Genomic DNA, 27,340 nt, shown 5'->3' with positions numbered 1-27,340 from the left:
GAGGCAAGGCAGCACAATCCAAGAAAGATAATTTATGCTTTATGAGGATCTCCAGTTGCTGCTTTGCTGATGCAAAAATATAGGGAATGGTTCATAGCAGCAAAACAACGGGCAGATGGTGTGGTTAACTCAGTGCTTCTCAATATTTGTACAATTATGGACTGTTAAATAAACATTCAGAAAATATGGTGATCACTCAGTTAAACAAATGCCTATTTCTTACATTTTCATATTTAAGAGTATGGGAGTTCACATTTTTTTCACTGAATAAGATAATTATTATTCATTGTATATAGGAAGGCTGCAGCTGATCATCTAGTAGACTGCTATGAACAGGATTGGTCCATCTCTGAGAATAACTAGATTAACTCTTTACTTGTCCAACATTTCTCCTGTTATATCCTACAGCCTTTTCCATCATGCAGAAACCACAGATCTGCAGCCATCAACAGGGCTGTGGATTATAAGTGAAAGGCACACAGGCGGTTTCTTCTCTATGGCAAATTGTATTGAATGCTATTGTAGTACAATAGTGGAAGCAAAGCTACAAATCAGTTTATTAGCAAATGTATGATAAACCACCAAGAGAACTTACTAGTTGATGGTATACTAAATAATATCAATAATGTGGGGGCATCATAAAGGATCTAAGAATTGAGCTGCAACAATAACAACAATGGCAATAAAAAAGGGGGAGAAAAAGAAGACTTAGATGGAATTGAAGTATGGAATGGCACTCAAAGTATTGACAATGGAGAAAGTTATAAGCATTTGGATGTTTTAGGAGCAAACAGTATTTTGCATATATAAGTGAAAAAGAAAACCAATGCCAGATATGTAAAACCAATTATAAAAGTTTTAAAAATCAAAGCTGAATGGTGGTAATACAATCAAAGCCATTAATACTTGGGTTGCCCCTGTCTTAAGCCACACAGCAGGCATGGTTGACTGCTCAAGCAGAACTAGATGCTTTAGACCACAAGACCAGGAAGCCTCTGACAACACCATTATGCACTACACCCAGAACACAACACAGATCATTTGTATTTACCAAGGGAAATTGGTGGTCGCTGTTTGTTGCAAGTGAAACAAACAGCGGAAGATGAAATCGAGATCTTATTGATTATGTAAAAGCAAGCAAAGAGAGGATGCTAATAAATGTCTCTGAGGAAAACATTTTGAATGCAACAGAATAAAAGGTGGCATGCAAAACAGTTACAATAGGGAATGAAAAACTGGAAAGATAAGCCTCTACAGAAATTGAAGGCAAAGTGAATAGTAACAGAATTTGGCAGTGGTTTCAGATAGGATCCATCAAAAAGGAAACAGAAAACTTAAGATTTGCAGCATAGGAACAAGGACTAGCAACAAATGCCATAAAATGAACATTTAAAAAACTGGGAACAAAAGGAAATGTAAGCCATGCAAAGAGATAAACAAAACTGTTGACAACTTAAATCAGCAGCTGTAGCAAGATTGCCACACTGTTTTGTTTTATGATTCATTGGAATTTATGCAAAGAGTATTAATTTAATGCCCCAAAGTATTGGTATGACCATAATGTTGATAAGTGTTCCAGAATGACTATTTAAGAATGTTACGGGATTTCCAAATACTGACGGACCAACATCTGGAACACAACATGTTGGACATCATAATAGTTGAAGAAAAGCAAGTTTTACTTATAGATATGACAATACCAAACAACACTACAGTGGTGTTTTCAAAAAGAACAGGAAAATACTGGGACTTAATTGAAATACAGAGATTGTGGAATAAACCATCAAAAGTTTTCCTTATCATTACTGGAGTATTAAGAGCTATAACAGTAGAATTGTCAAATCAGCTGAAAAAAATAGTTATTTGACCTCAGAATAGTCAGCTTGCAAAAAACAACATTTCATGGTACTACATACATATTTCTATGATATTTGAACAATTCTTAGGCTTTTGGATAAAGCCTGAATTGATCCGAAACCACCAGCATTTGCTGAATCATCATCATTATCATCATCATCAATTTCAGAGTCGTTTTGTGTGAGATGGACGGCTATATAAATGTGATAGATAGATAGATAGATAGATAGATAGATAGATAGATAGATAGATAGATAGATAGATAGACAAAATTATTATCATCATAAATTCTCAGACTCCTTACACTGCCTCCCTCATACAGGCACTCATTGCAAGTAAATTCTAACATGCAGTAAGAGGCTCTGAGTAACTTCCTGTGACATTTTTATTTGACACAGAGAAAGTTTTATTTGACAAGTGATGCTTTAGAATGGGTGGGTTGAGGGATAAGCAAGTAGGAAAAACTTGAGCACCATCTGTGGTTTACTGACGCTAAAGTCATTTAAGTAGCTCAATCAGACTATTGTATTATTTTTGTCAGATCCATCTGTTCTGTGATAACACCAAGCATCATTTAAAGCAGTGAGGACTAAGAGGCAAGAAGACCTTGTTCCCCCCTTTCAATCTTCCCCTGGATATTTTCCCTTCAGAAAAAACAGTCTATAGTTTACATCCCAAACCTGTCAGCATCTCCTTTAATGCCCTGCTAACAAAATGCCATTGTGAAGTTCGATCTCTACTGAGATTAAGAAATCCTTTTGATTTAGTAACATATGGCTCTTGGCTCTTTTGACTGAATACAGGACTGTAACAGCATCTGGACAGCTATCATTAAAATAATAACATATAAATAGTGAATATAAGTAAGCCCATTTTTTAAAGGCCTTCCACCAACTTTCTGTTTTGGGGAAACAAATTTCCAAAGTTAAGATGGTTTGATCCCCTTCTCAGCATATCTCCATATATTTCAGATTTGGGGATTTTTATTTTATTTTTTAATTCTCATTTTCCTTTGGCTATTTCAAACTTTTTAGATAAGCTGCTGACACTGAACCATCACTGAGTCAAATCAAGTTGCATTTTTATGGTTCCTTGAGCACTTGGAAATACAGAGAAAACTCTTTAGCTAAGGGCCAAAATAGCTGAGTCACATGTTAAAGCAATTTCCAATTATGGAGCAGTGAGATTCTGTCTCCTAAGACATGTCACTCTCCCTAAATTCTTTTCTTAGCAATTGGTTGTACTTAGTAGGCATGCTGAAAATTATCATCACTGCATAATGATGGAAAACAAGACCACAGAAGGAACATACAGTGCACCTTAGCTATCCTTACGATCTAGACACTACTTTTTATATGACTGTGGTGAGAAATACCAGGATTACTCTTCAGTTTTCTACAGTAAAGCATGTAGGTATTATATTCATCTTGACATGTCTGTATGGAGATCGTGTAAACCTTGGTCCAGGTTTCTCAGATGCATGTACAGAGATTTTTATAAGTGTATACTAGAACTACATAGTAGAAGTTTATTCTTCAAAATGCTATTTCCTGCAGCAATCACGGGCATCTTTAGAAGAAAGAGTCATATACAAATAGAGACGATGATGATGACGATGATGATGATGATCTACAGTTCTCTCCCTAACAGAATAGAAAGGGTGAATTCATAAGCTCAACTCATACAACTATGCAATTCATTTTGACAAGCTCAGTCACGGTTGTAATGTCAGTTCCTTATCTGATTATACACTCTGAGCTACCTTTGAAGATACATGCATGGACAGCTGTCCAGGCTATTTCATTTCTATAAAGTCTTCCTTGTAGGTATAGCTGGATGTAGCAAATGCAGCTTGGCAAGAGGATGATTTTGAGAACTCAAAGGCATAAAAGTCTGAAAAGCAGAAAAGATCCAGTTGGAAAATAGATCAAGTGTGTCATCAAGCTGTCTCTTTCCAGTTCTAAACATCACAGCAGAATCCACTGTATTTAAAAGAAAGTTTGGTTATAAATGTAATAAATAAAATAATTATAATATGCTGTATCTCTCAAGACTACAGTAGTGTTTCATTTATTTTTATTTATTTAGTACATTTATATAGCTGCCCATCTCACATATGTGACTCTGCATGTCAGAATTCTATTTTTCAACATTTTCACTGTGCAAATTATCAGATATCAAATGACAGCTTATTGATAAAAACCCTAAAATTTGCACAAACACATGCATTCACATCACCCTCCATATAATGGGGACCAAAAGATTAAGATGTGCTGTGCTAGGACTGCAACTTCCAAATTCCCCAGCTATGGTTACACTAGCTGCATAGTATTGGAATTAGTCCAAAGTACCACATGGGGTGGCTGATATTTACAGAATACTAGTCTCAAAAAGTGTACTCAAAAAACCTACTCATTGTAGGCAATACCAGGAACTTCCACATAGCTATCATGTTCTCTCACAAATTCTCACTGTTGAATTCTCTCTGTCCTGCAAGGATCTTGGGGTCGGGTTATTTGAGGGACCATCTCTCCCTGATTATATCTGCCTGTCCCATCAGATCTGGCAGAAGAAGCATGCTATGGGTCCTGTCTGCTAGGGAGCTACATTTAATGGGTCCCAGGAGGCGGGCCTTCTCTGCCGTGGCACCTGCTTTATGGAACATTCCCCCCCCCCCCCGAAGTGAGGCTGGCTCCATCCCTCTTGATTGTCTGGAAGTCCCCCAAGCCCTGGTTATGCCATCAGTCCTGGGGGGCCCAGGGGACCAGTGAGGTACTGAGGTGGCCCCATTGTCATTAACATCTGCTGTTCTCTTTGTTATTTTTCAAAATTTTAAAATTATAATTGTTTTTATATATTAATTGTTTTATAGTCTTGTTGTATGGTGCCCAGAGTCACTTTTTCATGAGATGGGCAGCCATATAAATTTGATGAATGAATGAATGAATGAATGAATGAATGAATCAATCAATCAATCAATCAATCAATCAATCAATCAATCAATCTTATTGCCAAGGATCTCCTGAATCAGCCAGTGCTCCTTCCAGCTGGCCAATAGGAACATACCCAAATCAGCACTTCAGATGCTGCTCTGACCCCTTTCCTGCCCTTGCTATTGCCCTACCACATTTGTTTGCAGCGAGGAGAACAAGCCAGCCTGCAAGGGAGTGACAAAAGCACTTCATACAGCAACCAGGAAGCCTGGGGGAAGGATAACAAGATAAGCTGGTGTCTTGGTGCTGGGCAGGAGGGTTAAAAACTGAAGAATCAGGAGGCGGAACAAGGCAGGAGTTCTCACCAGTGAGGCACCATTCACCCCACAACTTCAGAGGTGATTTCCTATGGAACAATAAATAGCTGAGCGGGATATTAATAGCAGACATACTGTACTAAAGCAACATAGTGAGGGGTGCATTGCTAAGGCCACAATACGTATAGCCTTTGCATGTGTGAAAATGTCTATAATATACAACATGGTGAACGTGCTTATTGCTGGCTGACTTTCCATAAAGCTGAACTGAACCCTTTCAGTTCATAAAATGCACGTTTATGCAGATTAATACAGAACAAACTTTTCCTGATGGCAGTTTTCCACCATTTGGGGGAGAGGGAAAAAAGGGGCTTTTGTTGTTTTTTCTACAGGGTTGGTCCTGTTTTGGGAATAGGTCTAAAAGAGATTCATCGCTTGGCTTTGAGAAGCTCCCAAATTCCAATCACTGTTCATAGATTTGTTTGCAAAGTAATGCTAACCTTTGTGGAAGCATAACCTATGAATTTAAAAAAAGTTTTAGAAAAGATTAAGTACGGATTAGTTACACATTATTATAAAATATATGTAAATGCAAGCCCAATTTTATTAAAACTGCTGTATTTCTTAAAACTCTTAGACAAATATTCAGGTTAAGTTAGTCATCCTCTGTATTTTCTTTTCTGCCTTCACATACGCTATTCCATATAGGAGCATTTGCTGGTGCTCCTTCACCCTTTAATACTGTAACAAAATCTGATCTCCAACTTCCCAACAGTTTTCTTCCCTGCAGAAGAGGTTTCTGTTTTTCTACTTCATTTAGAGTTTCTTTTGTGGCGGCATTATTTTATTTTTGTTAGTTGCCTTTCTTAAGGCTATTGTCTTGCATACAAATGTATTGGAAGTCTGTTCTTTTAGTTGAGACAATGTTTCTAGATTTATATTTCAATGAAACATTATGTTTAATTTTCAGTTGACAGAGAGTGTATAATCAAAAATTGAGCTGAAATAGACTCCAGTTTAAGTCATGGTTGAAATTTGAGATCGGATAGGCTCCAAGAACTGAAAGACAGACCTTCCATTCTCTCACGCGTTGTATGATATAGTGCTGGAAACTACGCTTGGGATGGGGTGTGGTGGAAAACTCACCCCAAAATTACCAACAACTGGAGAGGATCTGATAATAATTTTATATTTTCCAAACTAGCAGATTACAGTGAATAATCTTGCAAGCCCAGAGCAAGATTCACACATTTATAGAGAACTTCTATAGAATATTGATCAAAGAACATTGATCAAAAAAGTTTAAGGATACATATGAACTATGCAGATCCCAAAGTCAATGACAAATTGTTTTACAGCTGAGAAGTGTACAAAATAACCAAAATGAAAACATGGTATCATTCAAAGTGTGAAGACACTATATATTCTCTGAAATGCAATATAACAGCTTTGATGTATAGAGGTACCAGGACTCTAATGGTTATTCTAGCTGACCTTGTATTTAGCTGTGGAAGGAGGAGAGAGAAGAAAGCAGTTACTACACATCCTTGAGTCTGCTGCATTTCATCTCACATCTGATGAAGTGAGCTACAGCAAACAAAAGCTTTTGCCTTATAATGTGTTAGTGTTAGTCTTAAAGATGTTATCAGAATCTTTCTAGTTTTGGTTACCATAGACTAACATGGCTCTCCTCCTACAATGTCTAAGTGTATTTGGGGTCTTTGGCAGAACATTGGCACAACTCTAAAAAATCCTGTAATTAAATGAATAATTAACAAATACACAGTACATTGCTGACAAACTATCAGGCTACCAGTTAAAGCATGAATAATATTCCACATGGGGAAATTGACAAAAATAACTCCTCTTTCAGCCAGCAAAGTTCTTTCTGTTGGGTCACTACTTCACATTGTTCTGGGGGATCCCAGTCTTCTAGGTATGTTACTTTATTTTTGTAGAATCTTGAAAGCCTAAGTTTCTCTCCATCCCATTATATACTAAAAAATGTCAAGGCTTTTATTTTAGTTTCTTACATTTCCTTCAGTCTCTGGATTGTATTATCCCTTGTCCAAATCCCTCCTCAATGGCTCTTTCATAGCTTCCCATAAGTCAGCTCTAAAATTGTTTATAAAAAGTTTACCATTTATTACACAGAAGTACAAATATAAAGAAGGTATCCGATGTTCATAATTATCTCAAAATGCATTTCTATTGGCTCTTTCCCTTTCCTTCATACTAAAGCATTCCGAAGCGATAAGGGTAATGAATTGTGGAAAAACAGTGCTGATTATTGATGTTCATTTTAAATCTATCAATAACATAGTAGCTCTTGTGGGGTGAAATTCATTTCATGATTTGCTTTTCTTCATTGTTATATTGTACCACTTTGTTGTCATTGTGGACCTCCAATAACTGGTGTGCACAATATTTCCATTTTTTGAATAACCAACCCAAATTCTCTTTTAGTGAAATAGTAATCATAGGAATAATGATAAGGGGAGATTGAAAGAGGAACTTACTCTTATTTGAAGAAGAATATATGGAATGGAAAATGACACAGCTGAAGAGAACAATTTTATATATATTTATAATACCCCTTGAGGTAGGTTAGGACCTAAAATGTGTAGGAGAACTAAATCAATAAGAAATGTAAAATATTTTTTTCTATTGGAAATGCTACATTAAAAAATTATTTGAATATTATTCTGCATATTAATCTTTCCTGAATTCCCCAAAGTTAGACTTTCAGATGAAGGGGGAAATATTATTAGGTTAAAATAGAAAGACAATACTTTTAACCAAAGGGATATTGTTGGGGTTTGTTTCTTCCAGTGGGGTTAGGGTTATGATGTCTTAATGGAAAGTTTTGTAAAACTCTCTTAACTTTTCTTCCATCATTCAGGCCTCCTCCTCTTTGCTTCTAACATTCAGGAATATATGAGTAACTACTGTAAACAAAACAAGTCCCCAGTAATTCAACTTATTTCAAACAAGAGGTAGGTAGACTGGAATAACTTCCAGGTACAACCCTTTGCCCAAAGACACTAAATGCTGCTTGTATTCCACTTACAAAATATCAGTCTTGCTCTGGAATATTGGAACCAACAAATCAGGATCAACATGTATTTTGCTCCAATAAAACATAATAGAAAGGGTCATTTTCTAGTGAGGACCAAAGGATACAAAGTATCTTTGTGAGCCAACTCACTGAAACTTGTGCCAGCTGTACAATTAACCAGATAAAGAACTCGATAAATCCCTTTCAGGATTGCTACCTGCCTTCTCCATTGTCCAGAAAGTCTGAATCTAGCACCAGCTCTATTGCCATCTGAACCAGTTTCCAGTTCACTTCCAGGAGCCAATGTTTAATTATAAAGACCTGAATGACTTGAAGCCAAGTTATTTTGGTGGAGGTTGGGCTGTTTGAAAGACAATTTCCCTCTAGGTGAGCCAACTCTTCCATCTACTCCTTCATCTGAGTTTGGTTCATGTCTTGAGTTACAGTTGGCTGTGGCACAAAGTTGAGCCTTTCCAACCCTAACTGTGGAACCTCTTCCCACGAAACTTCAGTTGTCACTTCCTAAAAGTTGAGCCATTTGAGTTTTGCCAAGCTCTTCATGTGATCTGAGTTTTAATTTCCTGTTCTTTTATATGATTTTATGTTTTTTCTCCTCCAGCTGTTGACATTTCATGTGGTAGATGATATATTACTTTATTCTAGAAAGTGGGTCCTGATCTGGAACTTACATTCCTGATGTTGCTTAAGAATAAACCAGGAACCTGCAGATTCACATGTCATCATTATCTGCCCATCTTTAGCTCCTTTCCTACTCATCCATGTATTTATTCTGCATACTGTATTTAATCAATTTTAATACAATTTTCTGCAACAAAACCTATTCCAGCAATATTTGATAGAGCTCTGCAGCACTTTGGATTCAATCTCCAATCAGTTGCATGCAGTTCTGGGAAAAGACACAGCTGATTTAAGATGCGGCAGAAACAGCTTTTGGGAATCAAACCCAAACTGTTGCACAGCCCTAACGTTTAACCTTTGTTGCTCCCAGTCCATAATGTTTGCTTCTTGGTTGAATTAGTAGGCAAGATACCAAGTGAAGGAGGACAGGCAGAGAACTTTCTGCATTCTATCACTGCCACTACTGGAGCAACATCCAAGTCAGACAGCTGGATCGAAGGATGTAAGCAGGTAGGTGATAGGAGATTTGGAGACTGACCATGTAATTGATCCCTATGGCACTGCTAGTGTCATAATCAGGTCAGAATTTTATTTAGAACTGGAGTTGGAAGAAGCACAATTATTCTCCTTGTTTGAGAAAAAAAAAAGGTTGTTGACAGAAATTCTGAGATAGATTATTGAGGTGGTCATTCTGCAAATGAGAATGATTAACATCTATTTCCCAAGCTACAGCTTCCCAGAAGGAAGAAAGCCATGATAGTTTATAAGGCTGTTTATAGCAGCATTCCCCAATTTAGTACCCTCCAGATATGTTGGGAGTTTGAGAAAGGCTGATTTATTGGGTGGGTGAGTCCATGTGCTAATTTCAGAAGACTTTTGCAGGCTATCAGTTTAGGTCTCTAGTAAGAATAATTTATTGATCTCCTGAAAATCTTGGACAGTACATGTGAGAGAAAAATTGGAAAAGGAGGAGAAGAGGAAAGAAATGGATAGCCCATCCATCTTTGGCTTAGCTGCAGTTCCAAACAACTTTACTCTGCATACAACTTACATCTGGTCCCTGACAGATTTCTTCTGAGAGACTACATTCATCAGCAAAATGTTCCTCACCGCTGGTCTTGGGAGAAAAGGAAAGTTTGAGTGTTGATTTCCCCATCTTTGCGCCTTCAAAGAATTATTGAATTATGTTCAAAGTAGCATGGCTGGTTCCTCACTTAAGAATTAAGAACAAGCTAATGGAGGCAAAGTATGGGAATTCATCCAATGATTTTTAGACAGTAATTTCCTCATGAATTTGAGGGAAAGAATACTCTTTCCCTGAGAATGGAAAAAATGTTATTCTCTGGCTTTATGTTTTATACTTTGCATGAATCCCAGCTGCCTTATTATTTGGTGCGCAGTTAAGGCCTTAGAAAAAGAAACAACGGTCATTCTATTTTTCCCCTGGTCAAAAATAAAACTCATGAAAACATTTATGTAAATTGACATGGATGCTCAACAATGGGCAGCTTAACTACTCCATTTCCACCACGACATCACCATGACTAGATAGGACCATCCGCTATGTATCTAACATAGCAGACTGATCTATGAAGGTTCAGTTTCCCCAGGATGTTTCAATGTTTTGCTGCAAATCCCTCTGGAAACTTAATTACTAGGATTAGTTTCAAGAAGGAGAATTGTTTGGAATGAGTCCCAAGCTTACTTAATGTAGGTGTGGAAAAAAAACTAAATTATGTCCCCTCCATTTGGTGATACACTTTTGAATTCTATAGAACAAAATTCTCTGTCATTCAGGAAGTCCCAGATGTTGAATCTACTTTTCCCCCTCTTTGCAATGCTTTTATTACTAAAAGAATCCTATCTGAAGACTTATCTGCTGGTGGAAATTTGCTTTTGCACACGAAGTGTCTGTAATGTCTCTGCTTTAATGGAGGAGTTGTTCAAAGTGACTGACAGTATCAGAGAAGCAAGAATAGCTTTACAGGAATATACACAAAATTGCTAAAAATAACATGATCCATATATAACCATAAAATTCTTATTTAAAAATGGATCTGCAGTTCCTAGTAAAAGGTGGTATACAAATAGACATTTCCCCTCATTTCTAGGGCATACAATCCTCCCTGAGGATTTGGTGGTATGAAACTATTTTCACTTAATACAGCAAAAATTATTTCCTGCTACAACTGAATAATTCATTTAGATATTCATGAATGCAACTTTGTATATCACCTTTGTCCATCAAAAAATCTAATGTTCAATATTGAAATAATTTAATTGCTATCAGAAACCATTAAAACAGCCAACAGTTTAAATAAGCTTAAATAGAAATCGAAAGTTTGGCAAAATATTTTTTCAAAGACTCAAGTGTTCCCTCCAAAATCATTTAAGAAGAAAGCAAATTAAATTCCTTTGGGTTATTATGATGCTACAATGATATCCCTGTTGAGTCACATCTGTTTTGGTGATGATGAAACACAGAGTGGAGCTAATGTTGAATAGAATTCAAGTTAACCCTTCTATTATCTTAATTCCAGGGCATTGTCTTATGCTAGACTTAAGGCCCAATGCTTGCATATTCTTTGGAGCCCTAGTTTTTACATTTTAAAAAACAAATATTTTCATTAAGACAAATGGAAAGCTGACATGGTAGTAAAGGGAAGTGCCAGCCTCTAGCATCATCTTTGTTTCCTCAAATAATGTTTTTGAGCTCTCAAGGACCCCCATGGCATATTTTTCCTTAGGAAATACCACATTTTTCAGGAAGGCAACACATGTGGGCAGAAAAAGGATAAAGATAAGCAAATAGTCTGGTAGAATGGGAGGCTAGAGGAGGTGGTAAATCAGTGCCTTTTAACAGGTAGTATCTCCTATGGCAACCATTTTATGCATGGGAATACTTCCCTTGCAGCCATACTGTGGTCGAACATGTTCTCAAAATTCAAATGTGTCCACCAACCCCAAAAACGTTAGGAAACTCTTTGGAAAACTATACAGTAGAGCTGTGGGTGTTTGCCACAGTCCTTTCTAAAAAAAACCCTTATGCTAGAAAATCTTAGGCACAGGATAGCTTCCAAACAGGGAGTTTAAATCTGTTCTGATTCTTTACAAGAGGTCATAGTGGTACTTCCTCCCCATTTGTTTTTATACTTCCTTATCCTATTGAAGGATCAGCTGAATTCAGTGAGGGTTTGTCAGCCTGCCATGCTCAGTAGTACCAATACTTTAGGTAATTTCCCCATGCAAGATGCAGAGATATTAGCAAAAGCAGGAAGTATGTGGCCTACTCATTGGGCTATGACTCCCATCCTTCCCTATCTATAGTGAACAGTGCTGCTAGGTTGTTCAGCAACATCTGTATGGTGACCAACCCTGCAATATAAAATTACCCAAGTACACATTGGCCAAACAATTCTGGAGAAATGTACAAAACAGCATTGAAGAGATTCTGATTAAAGCTTATCGATTTCCATGCCAAACTAAAAAAATAAAAATAAAGATCTCAATTCTACAAATTGAAGAAACAGAAAAAGTATGCAATGAAATACAATTAGTCCAGTAAACATGGAGGTCAGAACATCTATGCAAATAAATAAATATTTAGGATTGTTCTCTCATAATACATTGAACTTTGCAGTAGAATTCCATTTAACCTTCTTTATCTATTCCTACCATTTTCCAAAATTTCACATTTATCTAGTCCTTTGCAGCTATAATGGATACTTTTCTTTTTCACTGATTAAAAAAAGTGGCATTAAGAAAAATGTCAGGGATTTTTCCAGAAAAGGTTCAGCTCAGTCAGAACTGAACTGATGTTTCTTGAGTGAAAGTCTTACTCATCTATGTGAAGAATTTAATCAAAAGGTTGGTCAGCCTTCACTTTGAAGATACCCTTTTTGTGAGACCAATGAACAAAGCAGCTATTTCCTTTCATGCAACCATTTTAGGAAAAAGACAAAGCCCATCTCCTTCACCAAGCTTTCAACAGTTACTAATTCTAATTGCATTGACTTTAATGTTATGTTATGCATTTTGCATTATTAATTATTGCAAATTGTCTGAAGTATTTATAGAAACAGAGAAGCAGACGTACATGTAATAAATAAATAAATAAACACGTACATACATACAAGCCCCGTTTAAGATAAAAGTAAGGCTAATGAAGAGAGGTTATTCACATTTAACAACAATGCAATATAAAGTTTAGAAAACAGTGCTTCCCAGGAAATGATATTTACTATTGGGAGCAATATTTGCAGTTGCTTATTGCAATCCTAGACTTGCAGGAGCCTGAAGAACAGACTTTATGAGCCTCAGCAGTTTGTTATTGCTGTGCTAGTGGTTAAGTTTGGTCATCGAAATACCACAAGAAATTACAAAGAGCCGAGTGCCACAAATGAATAATTCATGCAGAATCAAAAATTAAATATTTATATTTTATATTGGATGTTCATTTATTAAAAGGATGTTTACCCTGTTTTTTAACTAAAGAGGTTTAGAAATATCAATAGTAAATAGAACCTGTCCTCAGGATTAGTGTCGAAGATGTAACAAACCAGGAAGAAATGGGGAAGGGGGGAAATGAGGGTAAGTGATGGATGGAAACAAAGTTGGACCCCAGCCCAAACCTCCCCATTTCTCATGTCCATCTGGGATGGCAACAATTCAGGCAGGATGGATTCACTGCTCGCTAGACAGCCACTGGGGAGCGCCTAAGACAACTGCCTTTTCAACCGGGTATGGGCTAGCCTTGTTTTAATGGGTGTATGTGTGTGCAGACAGCATATGAGGAGAGGGAGGGAGAGATTAACATCCTCCCTGAGCAATCTGAATGGATTAGGCTATAAACAGAATATTTAATACTGGAATATTTGGAAGCATTTTAAGGCATTATCCATAAGAATTTGACTTTGCCAAGCAAAGTATTTCATAGTTTCATCAAACAAGATGAGGATACCTTCAGGATATGATTTTAAAAAAATCAAGATAACAGCCACAATAATGGTGTTTATGTATGTTGCACATAAAAGCAAGTGATGCTGCTGAAAGTTGTTGTCCTGAATTTAGAAATAGGAATTCTCCTGCTCATAAATCTTCAGTATATTGTATTAATAATTAAGAGTGAAATTCAAGCAATGTCCCATTCCACTCCGTTTCTATATCTGTGTTGGGCTCCTCGAAACACGAAATACATAAATATCTAATGCATGTGAATCTGAATTGTAGATGTAGAAAATGAGTACCTAAATATTAAATGGAGAAAAAATGTGTCAGCCTGAAATAATAATTTTGCTTCCAGTACATAGTGTTTCTTGTAATCTGAAAGCTCATTTTTGGCTTCTCACCAATATTTGTAATCATATAAAACAAAACAGATGGAAAAAATGTGTCCCACCCACCAGTTATCTAAACTGTGGATTAGCAAAGACTCGATGGGAGATAATATTTGAGGTCCACTGAACACTTAAAATATGTGTTCTATGAAGTTGATCATTCATAATCATGAAGAACAAAGGTAGCAAATCATGTCTTCAAATCAGATAACATGTTTTATAGTCCAGTTTTTAATTCCAGCTTAAATTTAGCAGAGAACTTCCAAGAAGTAATAAAGTTGGGCTACCTCAGGAAATTGAATTCCCTTCTGATACAGAGGAAGCTGCCCCAAATTGTGTTTTGAACATCCTGATGATGATATGAATAAGAAATACTGGTGCTCTGTGCTTCCTGTTATTCTGCCATACTTTTATGTCTGAAGAAAAACTTCTTTTCCTCTCTCACCCCATCCAGAAGGCAGGGTGTCCCCAGGATCAAAAACATCAAGATGGTAGCTGCAATCATGTGATTGAAATTATACCCCTTTTTAACATGTGTTGCACATGTAATGCCTGTAAAAAAGGGGGGACTTTATTCAGGTGTGTGTAGTCATCATATTGACCTTTTGGACATCCCCCCTCAAATGCCTCTGCCAGAAGATATACATGCACTCAATGCTTGCCTTGCTCTGCAGTTCTGTGCTGTCATAAGCCATGGTTCATAGGATTCATTCTGCCTGTATGAATGAGCCACATAATGAAAAAATTCCATGCTACCTCGGATGGATTCTAATGTGACCAAATGCTCAGTAACAAAATTAAGGCTGCGGTACTATATACTTACTACCTGGGAATATATCCAATTGTACAAAATGTACAAAAGTACCCAGTGTACTTTTGGGTAGGCATATATACAGTTGCAATGTAAATAATACAAAGTCTGGGTGGTGAACAATTTCAAAATAAAAATAAAAACAAGTACAAGTACAAAAATTAAAATACATAGCAGATGAGAAAGTATCACAATCTTCAATCACTAATACAGCCAAGAGATGGGTCCCTTCACATACTTGGGGCCCCAGGCCTCGGCACAGAACCCGATCCTTAAGTGCCTTATGAAAGGCCAGCAGGGTCAGGCCATCCTGATCACCAGAGGAAGAATGTTCCATAGGGTGGGCCCTACGGCAGAAAAGGCAGGCCTTCTGGGCTCCACTAACCAGCATTCCTTTGCTGATGGGACCCGAAGCATGCCCATCCTGCCAGACCAGATTGGAGGGGTGTGCAAAGGCCCTCCTAACCATGACTATCACCTGCTCTTCCATCAGGAGCTGTAAGTTCAAGAGTAGTCCTAGATTGCACACCAGATATGTCTGAGGCACTTCCTCCTCATCCAGGATTAATGATGGAAAATCTCCAGCACCAGAAGGTCCAAGCACCCAAAGCTATTCAGTCTTGCTTAGGTTGAGCTGAAGCCTTGTGCCCCATTTAGGGGCAACCTCCAGACATGGGACAGGATGTCCATGGCATCACTCAGGCAACCTGGGATGGAGATGTAAAGCTGGGTATCATCAGCATACTGGTGATACCTTACCCTCAAACCATTGGATGACCTCACCCAGTAGTCTCATGTAGATGTTAAACAGGAGGGGAGAAAGGACCAAACTCTGCAGCACCCCACAAAGTAGGGGCCATGGGCTGGACCTCTCCCTTCCTATCAACAGCAACTGGAACCTGCCCTGGAGGAAGGAAGAAAATCAGCAAACACAGTGCCATCTACCCCCAACTCCCGAACTCTGTACATAAGGATACCATGAGCAATAGTATTGAAAGCCACTGAGAGGTCAAGAAGAACAAAGATGGATGTACTACCTCCATCCTGCTCCCACCAGTGGTCATCCAAGAGCATGTTCAATGCCATCTCAGTCCCATACTCTGGCCTGAATCCTGACTGAAAGGGGTCCAGATAATCTGTTTCATCCAGAGTTCTTTGAAGCTGCAGTGCAACCGCCTTCTCCACAACCTTTCCTAAAAAGAGAAGGTTAGAAGCTGAATAAAACCTGTCCAGACTAGTTGGGTCAAGTGATGGCCCCTTGCAAAAAGGGCACACCACCACCTCCTTAAAAGCTGGTGGGACCAGCCCCTCCCTCAAGGAGGAATTAACCACCACCCAAACCCAATCACATGCTTCCTCCCAGGCAGCCTTGATCAGCCAGGAGAGGCATAGATCTAATATGGAGGTGGGCAAACTGACAGCTACAAGAACTCTGTCCACTTCCTAAGGCTCAACAGGATCCAATTTTTCCCAAATAATCATTCAAGACCTAGTCCCCATAGCCTCCACTGACTCTGCTTCAAGGTTGGAGTCCAACACAGAGCAAGCCTGAGCAACTTTATCTGTCAGATGCTTAGCATATTCCTTGCAGTGGCCCTGAAAGTAAACTCCATAATTACTCCCTCCAAGCAGGTCCAGGTCACCTGAAACAGGGCCACCAGGTGATTTTTTGTGGATGCAATAATGGCACAGAAATAATTACATTTTGCTGCCTTTACTGCCATGAGGTAGGCTGTAGCCTGTGTTTGGTTAGGTTCACTCCTTGTTATCAGCCAACGGCACTCTAAGTGTTTCTTCACCCATTTCATCTCCCTCAACTCATCCGTAAACCACAGAGAATTCCAGGATCCACGGGTGCGGAGAGACCACTTAGGTGTGATCCAATCCAAAACTTCAGCCATCCTTTCATTCCAGGAGGCCACCAGGACTTCAGTTGGAGTGTGCAGCAGACCTTCTGGAACAACCCCAAGCTCCCTCTGTCACCCATCTGGGTCCATTAGTCATCTGGGGCAGACTGAACTAATTGGTCCACCCTCCCTGTGATGGGGGGCGATGCCAGAGAACTAATAACCAGAGAGTTGCCATATTGAATCCTAATCATTGGGATTTGTTCCTTCGTGGTCCCTGGAGTGTGGTTCACTTGTATACTGCACTATGTAGAAGGAATGTTCAGCTATATCACCACAATTACAGTAGGATTTAGCATAGCTCCAACAACAGCTTTGCAGATTTCATCTCCCCTCCCCCCCCAAATTATGACTCACTATGTCTAATTATCTGTTTAAAGCAGTCTTGAGAATCTTACAAATAATTTAGGGCTCAAGAGATTTGCAATAAGCTCTCACTTTAACTCCTATTCTTACAGGTTCACTGCCAGCACATTGATTTTATTCCACTCTCAGGATCATTAGCCTGTGATTCTGAAGTCATAAGAGTTAAAGGAGGGTTTGTCTTCCTTCCTTTTCTGCTGACAGATAAGAGCAGAAGAGAGTTTAAAACTGTGGGATCATTTAATATCAGCTACTATATAGAAACAGGTCTGTAATGCTTGCTGAGTATCAATTAACTATCAGCTTTTTGTTTTTATCATTTTTAGCATGATTACTCTGTGCTAGCCATCTGTAACCTAACGCCCTCCAAATGCATAGAAAGTTAACTCCCAGCATCCTGAGCTAGCACAATATATTCACTAGGAATTCTGGGAGTTGAAGTCCAAGACATAGAAGAACGTGGCTTTCTTGAAAAGCTAAGTAAGGTTAGACCAGGTTAGTACTTGGATGGATGATCACCAGGTAATCTCAGAGCAGTAGGCAACCCTGGGAATCTTAAAAAATCCAAGAAGACAACAGTGAGTCAGTTCCATATTGTTGTCAAGAAAACAAGCTTGACTTTAGGGAAACTTGTCTGGAGTGTGAGGGCATCACTGGGGATGGTGGTTGTCTGTTAATGGTTTGTTTCATTGAGAGCTTGACACCATTTTCTCTGACTTGAATTGTGGCAAGTCCTGCAAAGGCAGCAATTCTACCCATGGCATTCCTAACATGATGGCTTGCTCACAGAAGGCAAGATAACTTGTATTATTATTATTGTTGTTGTTGTTGTTCTTGTTGTTGGTTGCATAGTCAGCCAGATGTTTAGACTGGATTTGGCATTTTTATCCATCTATTGAATCCTTCCCAAGGATCTGGGATAGACAGATGTTGTTTGATGGTGTTAAAGGTATTGTCACAGGATGTAAGCTGTTCCATGTAAAGCTGCCTTTTGCAATTGACTGATGGTGATTTTGTCAATGTCGATGGTGTTCAAGTGGTGCTCCAGATGTCTTGGGATTGCACTATTACTACTGGTACTATCTTTGCTTTCTTTTGCCACAGTCATTCTATTTCTATTTGGAGGTCTTTGTGTTTTGTGATTTTCTCCAGTTCTTTCTCTTCTATTCTGCTGCCTCCAGGTATTACAGTGTCCACTATCCAGACTTTTTTGTCTTTCTTATCAACAATTGTTAAGTCTGGGGTGTTGTGTGGCAGGCGCTTGTCTGTTTGAATTCTGAAGTCCCAGAGCAATTTAGCCTCTTCATTTTTTATTACTTTGTCTGTTTCGTGGTCCCACCAGTTCTTGCTTGCAGGCAAATGGTATTTCTTGCAGATATTCCAATGCACCATTGTTGCTACTTTGTCAGGCCGTTGTTGTGTGCAGCTGCTGGCCCCGCTTGCTCAGCCAACAGTCCTGAGTCCTGTAGCCCACTTATTACCAGATGTCCAGGAACTAGAACACCTAGACCCAGTTGACGACCATTCTGGTATGGGTTTCTGTAAATTACATCTCACCATATTGTTTATGGGAGAGGCACTCTTCATCTGGCTCCTCTGAGGAGGCCTGTCCAGTATGGTTGAACCTCTGGCATAGGTCTCATCCTCCTCAGAACACACAACCCTCACAACCATGTCAAAGTAGTGCCTCACTGGGGATATTATTACTACTACTACTACTACTACTACTACTTCTACTACTACTACTACTACTACTACTATTATTATTATTATTATTATTATTATTATTATTATTATTATTATTCTTTCCCACTTTTTTTAGTATAACCCAAGACAGTGAACATACCTAACTTGTACTGTAAGAAGCAGGGAGAATCAGCTCTTTTGACTTTTCTGCAGACTAAACCCAAGCAGCCTAATATGCTTAATGCAATGGTAAAGCAATTGTAAAGCAACACTGAAAAAAGATTAAAATTAAGAACATGCTGTTTTATCTAGTATTTATTGCAGAGAAAATTTGCTTCTTAATAATTAGGTCCATCATCCTGTATGCTTTTTTTTCCCACCTCCACAGGTAAAGACAGTTTTGTTACTGTTCTTACATAAAACAAAATGTTAATTTTCTCTTAGTTAAGTAAAACATGTTTTCTTTGTTTCCTTGACACGTAGCAGTTCTGTGTTTTGTTTTGTTTTTAACATCTACATTGGTTTGTTGGGATGATAAAGGTGTAAGATGTCCTTCTAAGAAGAGAAATTTTTACAAAATTGGGTAATTTAAACCTAAAGGATTTCTTTTTTTTTCCCAAAAACCCCATACCCCACAACATCCATCACATAAGGATGTTCTCCCACATAAGGATTTTTTAATCTACAGTAAAAGATCTGTAGGGCAAATATATATCAGTGGTAATTTAAAATCCACTAGGAGGGCAGTAACTCTGATTAATAGATCTTCAGAACTTGTGGAACAAAAAAATAAGAAAAGTTTTTTTAAAAAAAAATGAATACTCAGATGTTTTGATAATAGGGTCATATTTATCAAATATTGTCATCCCTTTGAAGTACACCAGTTCAGGAAATAGACGCCACCAGAATTATTGGAATTCTACACTATTGTTATGAGGTAAGATAGATAGTAGACTTTTGAAAGCCTGACAGTAATTTTCTCCCTCCTTGCCTATCCCGCAACCCTAACAATATAAAGAGAATCAAAGCAAGGCAATCCTGAGTTTCTTTCTCATCCCCTCCTGTCTTTCTGGGCTAAACTGATGTTTACATAATGGCTGTGGCATACTTCTTCAAGTACGTCAATATTCTTCTACAATTATAATGGTTCAACAAAAGCCCAGCCAGATGTTTTACACAGATGTTATACTTACCTTTTAATTTTGCAGGTGGTTCAGGTAATTATGGCTGGCAATTTTAGTCAAGGTTTGGACTCTATGCTGGACTATAGTATTGTTCAAGTAAGCTAAATGCTATGATTAACAGAAAATGCTGTAAGCCTATTTATTGGAATTTAACTTGGTCAATATATGGCAAGTTCTGAATCCATCACAATGGGAATATACTTTCCTCATAAGACTTGCTTTTGACACGATTATTTACTTGGCTCTCAATGTTTAGTTGATAATTGTAGAATAGGTTCTATTTTGGTATATGATCATACTCCAGTAATATTTAAGGAAATTAATTTTATTGTTTCAAGATATATTTGAAAGTATGTTTATTAGAAGATTCAACTTTTATAAAGCAAGTCAAACACATGTTAAGGATTTTCATTTCTATAAATAGGCAATATGCAGATTGAAGAATTGTATAGGATGCTTTTAAGGCATTCTCTATTGGATAATTGCTTATACTTCATGGAAACAAAAATTGGCATGGGATAATCTGGAAAAACAAGTTAATGAACTTTTGATGAATTAAGGGAGATACCCCAGGCCAGAATCATATAATGCTTTTACATCTAAATGGAACTTAACTGTCTTTATGCTGCAGATGCTAAACATGTATTGAATCAAATTAAGCAATATTATTAGAAAACCTAGTAAATTATTGGCTTCTAGGCTGAAATAGTATCTACCAAAGGATATTATTCCTGCAACAAAGGATTCTCAGGATAATATATAATGATTTTTGTATCGTTATTGTTCTACCTGGATTTGTTTAACAGCCTTAGAAGAACATATTAAAGATTTTGGTGATAAAATAAACCTTCTGAAGATTATTCTTGCTAAGATGCTTATTTCACTACACCATTATCTCTTCAAGATAATGAGGAGATTATCATTCAATGGATTCTATTCAATGGATGCTATTCAGTAAATAAAAAGAGGCAAAGAGTCCAGCTGATGGTTTTCCATCAGAGTTTCCTAAGACAGACATTTATTTATTTATTTATTTATTTATTTACTCACTCACTCACTCACTCACTCACTCACTCACTCACTCACTCGCTTTTGAAGCCACCTGACTCCACAGATCTCTAGGCAGCTTATAGTTAAAAAAAATAATAAAAAGAAGACAACATATATCAAAGAAAAATAATACAGGTTTAGGGGACCTGTGGGTCCCAGTCTCTACTACTCTACATGCCGTATCAAGGCCTGTCCCTCCATTCAAGTCATATGCCATGGCAGTGTTAATCCAATTCCACCACTGTGCCCTGTTGATAATAAATGCTTATACGCCCCAAATGAGAGACAAACCCCAGATCAGAACCTTGTGGGCTGAACTGGAAACTTACGCTACTGACCGTATACTGTTGAATTCAAATGCATTTTTAGTCCTGGGAGGGGATCTCAATGCTAGATTGGGCCCCAATGATCACACCCTCTACATATAGCAAAAATGTCACCCTCCCAACCCTGAAGCTGACGGATTCCTCGTTATCCATTGCTCAAAAGATCAGAAAGCAAACTTTGCAGGTTAAATGGTGCCCTTGAAAGTGACCATCCAGCTGAATTCACCTACCTATCTGGCTCCTGAATGGGTGCTATTGACTATATAGTTGTCTCTAAGGCCCTTCTCCCTTATGCCAAGGCCCTAGAAGTTATGCTTAAGTTTGACAGTGATCATATCTTAATCCTGCTCCAGTTAAATGTATTCACTCAAGAAATACATACTGAGGACTGCTACCAACCTTTTCTAATGCCAGCAGGAAGAAGTTATTGTTGAGCCAAGTAGACCCTCCATCTAAATCAAATGATAATTGAGCTACTGGCCTCAGATCGCCTACAGTGCCTTCAGTCTGCCCTGACATCAGCTGAATCTCCTGATGTACTCTTGGAGAACTATAACACCCTTACCCAAGAGCTCCACCAGCATCTAACCCATAATAACAGTGCACCCTTGAGGCAACCACAGCACCACTCCAAGCCATGATTTGATGAGGAATTGTGTTAATGCCAAAAAAGCTCTTGCTACCACTTACCAGGCTTATCTATCCAATACTACACTGACAGCTGCACTGGACCTCCTCCAACAGAAGAGAAACTGCAAACAGCTGCTGGCATGTAAGAAAAAGGAAGCCATGAAAAACAACTGGACACAACTCATTCAAGCAGTCAAATCCAATGACTCAGCCTCGTTCTGGCATATCACATCAAGCTTCCAAAGCAATGGTCCATCCATGGTGGACTGTTATATCCCACCCAGGACCGGAGGCTTTCAGGAATTCTACACGGACACCTCTGCTGGAAGTGGATGCCCTAGCCAAACTATAGAAAATCTGCCAATGTGGGCACCAGTGTCAATGTCAGAGATCAAGAATCTTGTTGCTCAGCTAAGACCAGGGAAGGCCCCAGGAGAATAACTAATCCCTCCAGAGGCCATTAAAAACAACTTGGACTGCTGGCCCCCACTCTGGCCTCATTCTTTACCTGCATCAACACCTATGGCCTAAGGATTGGGGGCTTCCGATCACTGTCCGTATATATTAAAAAAAAGGGGGGAAAGGATGATCCTGCTAATTACAGACCAATCAGCCTCCTCAACACAATCAGCAGACTCTATGCTAGACACCTACAATAGAAATTCCAGGACCGGCTGGAACAAGAAAACATACTTGCAGAGGAGCAACCTGGCTTTAGATCCACTATTGATCAGTGCCTAATACTCCATTGTCTCATTGAAAAATACTCCTCCTGCAATGCAACCTCCCTTTATGCTGCTTTCATAGACTTCAAAGCAGCATTTGATGCCATATCCTGAGATAAATTGTGGGAAAAACTGAAGGCCTCCTTGATTGGCCATTACCTACTTCATTTAATATGTATGCTACATGAAGGAACCTATTGGCCTTAAAAGAGCACTGAGAGCACTAACACTGCAGGAATGTACTGCAGGGAAAACCAGCTAGAACTCAATGATCAGAAACTAAAATCATGGCATTTGCCAACAGGCCCAAGAACCACTCTTGGAGCGTAGTTGGTCACAAGATTGAGCAGGTCTTCTGTTTCAAATATCTGGGGGTAGTTCTTCATTCTGCTGGCAGTAAGAAAGCCCCCAGGGACTACTTTGCTGAAAAGGCACAGAGGAGCTCATCCTCTATCCATAAATTCCTTAAGACAAGAGGTGGCCGTTATATACCTGTAGCGCTCAAAATATTTGAGGCCAAGCCAAGCACAACTTTATGGCGCCCAGCTGGACACTTGCTGTAAGATGATCCAAGCATTGTAAAAATAATATGTCTACTTCTGTCTATTTGGAAAGCTTGTCAAAAACCACCACCACCACCACCACCACCACCCCTGGCCTGTACTTTATGGTGGACATATGTGTTCAGTTACAGAGGTGCTCTAGAGGTATGTAGACAAAGGACAAGTCACTTTCTGGGTATATAAGATTCTAATGTAATTCTCATACTGATATTAAAACATTTCAAAATGTCTTTTTAAATGGGAGGACAAGAACTCCTTAGCTTCCTCCACCTGTAGCCTTGGTTAAATCTATCTGGTGAGCAATCAGAAGATATGGGAACTTTGGCTCAGAGGTACTAGGTACAGTAGGGCCATGATGGCTGGGGATGCGATTTCAGCACCTACTCTGACTTAATAATGGTATTGGTAATGATAAGGATGATAAGGAGGAAGAGGAGATGGTTGGCATGTAGTGGAAGAAAGTGCCAACCTCTAGTAACAACTTTGTTTACAAGACTGCTTCTGAGCTCCTTAGATATTTAGAAAAAATGGAAATGTATCCATGAAGGGAGGTAAGCTGAGGTTTGGTAGAAGGCATCCTATCAGAGCTGGAAGGGGTGGGAGAAAATAATTTCACCAATAAGCCTTCAGGTAAATACCAGCAAGTCAATGATATGGTGAACAGACAATGCACCCCAATAGATGATCTGCGAAAGCACCCATTACATCCTCTCAACATTTCACATATAGCCATCAGCTCCACCTCTGAACTGTGTTATGTTCAGTTGAATTGTAGCCAGCGCCTGGGCATTTTGTGGATAAAAGCTCTCCAAGCTGTCCTGTCTCTTACCACATTATGCAATTCAAATATTTGTGGAAAGAGGCTTAGCATGAAAGGACAACAGATTGTCAACTCCTTGCTAAATGAGAGAAAGTAGGAATTTGAGACTGCCATAACAATACTGGCTTTCATCATTTACTATGGCGGTTTTACCATCTGAAAGGGAAAGGCAGAGAGGGAGCGTCCGTGTCCAAAGTATTAGACCTTTATTATTATTTCACATTTTTCACAGTTTTAGTGTTGACCGTGTTCTCCTCTATCTGACATCCAAGTTGTCCTATCCCACAACTGTTATCCTGATAAATGTTAAGCTTTCCTTTAAACTAGAATGAAGATAAAGTTGAAACTACTTACCTGGCAGGGGAGATACCTTGATCATAAAGTGAAAGGAACTTTCCATGCTTTTGTGGTGGAGATATCATTTTCTTGGCTGTGAAAAAGACAACAATACATCTATCCTCTTTTGCATGTTTTTGTGAGAACAGAAAACAGCAAAGGATGAACTTTACATTTGAATGTTCTACATCCCTAAAAAATGAGTAGATTAGTCTGCAATCATTTTATTAGCACCTGGGAGTTTGCTGATCAACACAAAACCAGGAAGCTGTGCCAAGGGAAATTAATTTGTCAAGAAATCAAATTCATTAAGTTGGAAAGATAGTTGATATATTTTCCGTGATTAATTCAGAATGATGCTGGTGTTTCAGAGCTGCTCCTGGGACAAAGAGAAACCAATGGTACTGAGCTCTGTTTTTTCCTCTTGCCGATTTGTATCATTAGAGCCGCCTTCTAGAAATGCCTGTGGGATCCCACCTTTTCACTTCTTTCAAATACATTCCTCAACCCCACTTTTTCATAACCTCTTGTTACTATCCCCAGTTCCTATGTGTACTGCAGGAATTGACACACTGCTGCTCTCTAGAAATTTGGGACTGCAGTTTCCATAATCGTTGCTAATTTGGGGCACTCAGATTCCTAGCACCCAAGATGTTTCCTTGTTCATCATTGGAAACGCCGATCAGTTTGCATCAGCTTCATTCATTTCCCTAGCATCTCACCAAAGTCCCCACTGCCAAAGTCCCTGCCGCTGTCCTTTCTGTCAGGTTGCCAATAATGAATCTGGTCCCTGAGTCCCCTGCAAGGTCCTCCATGTGACTGTAAGAATCTTCAAGAAGGCAGCAGACTGCAGCAGCCACCCCAGGATAAGGGGGTCCCTCATGGGAGAACATTCCAGGCGAGGGACAATCAGCTGCACCAGGAGGCTGCTGACTCCCCTCCTGGGGCTTATCCTACGTCTCAGCAGGTTGCATCACTCCTCTCCATTTCCAAACCATGATGTAACCCAAACAAAACCCAGTGGTATGCTACTCACCCCACACACTATAATCCCCCCACCCAGGCAAACACAGCAGAGACAACTAATTAACACCCCCCCCCAAAACACCTCCCTACCTTAGAGGCCACTAACTAGACAAAACTGTCCTGATTGCCATATGCTTGCATACTGATGTACCAACAGGGTTGATTGCCTGAGATTTCAGATGCCAAGCTCCTATTACACATGGCAAGCTATTATAACTTAAGTTATATTGACAGAACCCTTACACTCTCGACTGTTCTTTCTTCAGAGTTCATATCAGCTCTTTGAGGCTAGGAAACCAAAGTTATGAATACTACTACTACTTTTATTATAGGGTTACAATAACAGAATCTTGCAAATCTGAATGTGCCTCCTCCCTCCCTGCCTGTATCTATGAGAGAACTAGGGAGGGTCAAGTCTGAGATGCCTTCTGAAACTGCATTTCTGCATTGGACTCAGATTTTGTTTATCTCACCGTTGTCTTGGTTGCAGCCCTACCTCCTGTTCCTCAAGGTTATTCTCACAGCCCATTACAGTTCCAGCCAGCAGCATCACAGGCAAACATGTACTTTTCTCTGAGACCCTATTCCCCTTCTCCTCAGTTTTCTCTCCCCAGCTTACTATATACACACGTACACCCTTGCAGCAGCATTGCACGTCCACTGGAAGTGTTCACTGTGCTATTCTGGGCTCTACCCACCCACTCTGTGACTGTTCATGGTTTTGGTGGTGGTTGTTTGTCTGTTTTCTAATATTGTTTTCTCTGTGGGTTTCCCCCAGCTTGCTAACCCATCCCTCCTGTCCTTGGATGGTGCTTTCTTTTAACTTCATAATGGCTCATACTTAGAGAATGAGTTTACTATTTGAACACAGGTATAAATGTTCTATTACAGCATCTCACCATGGATTTAATTGTTCCTGAAACAGAATGCTACAGCACAGTCAGAAATATTTTGTGTCTGGATATAGCTGCTGGCTCAATTGCCAACCAACTTGGCAGGGGTGGGGGATGGCAACAAAAACAGGCTGCCTGTTTTATTGTTGCTTTCAGACCAATTCCCGGAAAAGCAGGCAGGGTGGCGGGGAGCAGGCCATTTTTCTCTCTTCAGCTCTGTGTGGGCATGATTAATGCTACATCAGTAAACCTTGCTTTATTACCATCTGACCTTGTATCTGCTACCAGCTACAGGCTACCCTCCCAAGTTCCATCCCAGTACTGAAACCTTTCCTCTCAAAAACGTTTTGTTTCCATGAGCATGCATTTACTTGACTCGTGGGAGTCTTCATGACAGGCAGAGTCTGTAGCTCAGTAGTAAGTTTCTATAGAAATTTTTCCAGGACCAATCACGGATGTTCCACGATTTTCTTTTTCTTTTGAGCATCAGGTAGAAACGGTTACGTACCGTGAGATCCCAAAGAACAACCAGGAGAAGACAATGCTAAGTTAAAAGGGCAGATGGTTTGATTGCGCATAAGGCAGTTTGTGTATTCTGTACATTGACAAAGACAAAGACAACCAGCAGATTAAACTTATTGGAGAAACATTTCATTTACTTTGGAAGCCATGTTTAGACTACAATTCAAGATATATGTAGATTTGTACCAAGCGGACCCCGCACATGCGGGAAAAATGCTAGGAAGAAAAAAAAATTGTACCACATCCAACATTTGGGTGACTTTGGGCCAGTCATTCTCTTTGCCAAAAATATCTCACAGGATTGTTGTTATGGGGAAAATTAGATTAACTGCTATGTATGCCCCCTTGTGCTTACCTA

Source organism: Python bivittatus, unplaced genomic scaffold (genome assembly GCF_059951505.1).
Source record: "Python bivittatus isolate LINGU-HERP-01145 unplaced genomic scaffold, Pbiv_v1 ctg000020_np1212, whole genome shotgun sequence".
NCBI classification, from domain to species: Eukaryota; Metazoa; Chordata; class Lepidosauria; order Squamata; family Pythonidae; genus Python; species Python bivittatus.
Note: the sequence above shows the minus strand (reverse complement) of the source record.